Raw genomic sequence first — 669 nt, 5'->3', positions numbered from 1 at the left:
CCTGTTAGAGACCCCTGTTAGAGACCCCAGTGCCCCTCCACCCCGGCCCAGCCATAAACCCTTCCTCACCCCCTCCGGCCCACAGGTAGTGTTGCAGGATTGGGGTTCAGGCATCCCAGTAATTTGAAGGCTTTGTGTTGATTGGGGTTCAGAGAGGAGGAGAGGGGAGCTGGCCCCTGCTGGCACGGAGCCAATGCTGCAGCCGGGCAGGCCCCCGGGGGCACCCTCCTCGGTGGCCCTGGCCTTGAGAACGGCAAGTTGGCCCCACCGCTGACTGCACGGCGGGCCAGGCCAGCTCCTCCGCCCCGCTGGGCCGGGCAGCTCCCTCTGACCTTGGCGGGGCCAGCTGGACATGTGCACGGGCAGCCTGCCTGGTCTCATGCAAGGTCAGAGGATTTCTGAAAGTGCTTAAAGCCTCAGCTCCTTCAAGAAGGATTCTCTTCATTGTGGCGCAGTGGGGTATTTCTGGGCTGCAGGCTGCCCAGGCCCGGATGCGCCTGAGTTTATTCACCCTGTCTGGGGGTGAGGCCCAGCTGGGGGGAAGCTTGAATGGCATCCCTGGAGGACTAGGTCTTAGGGACTTCTCCTGAGCTTCCTCAGGGTGGCGGTGAACACCCTGTAGCCAAGGAGGAAAAGGAGGCTGATTAGGTGGCTGCCCCCACCCCATCA

This window comes from Bison bison, unplaced genomic scaffold, assembly GCF_000754665.1.
Source record: "Bison bison bison isolate TAMUID 2011002044 unplaced genomic scaffold, Bison_UMD1.0 scf7180017864371, whole genome shotgun sequence".
NCBI lineage: Eukaryota > Metazoa > Chordata > Mammalia > Artiodactyla > Bovidae > Bison > Bison bison.
Note: the sequence above shows the minus strand (reverse complement) of the source record.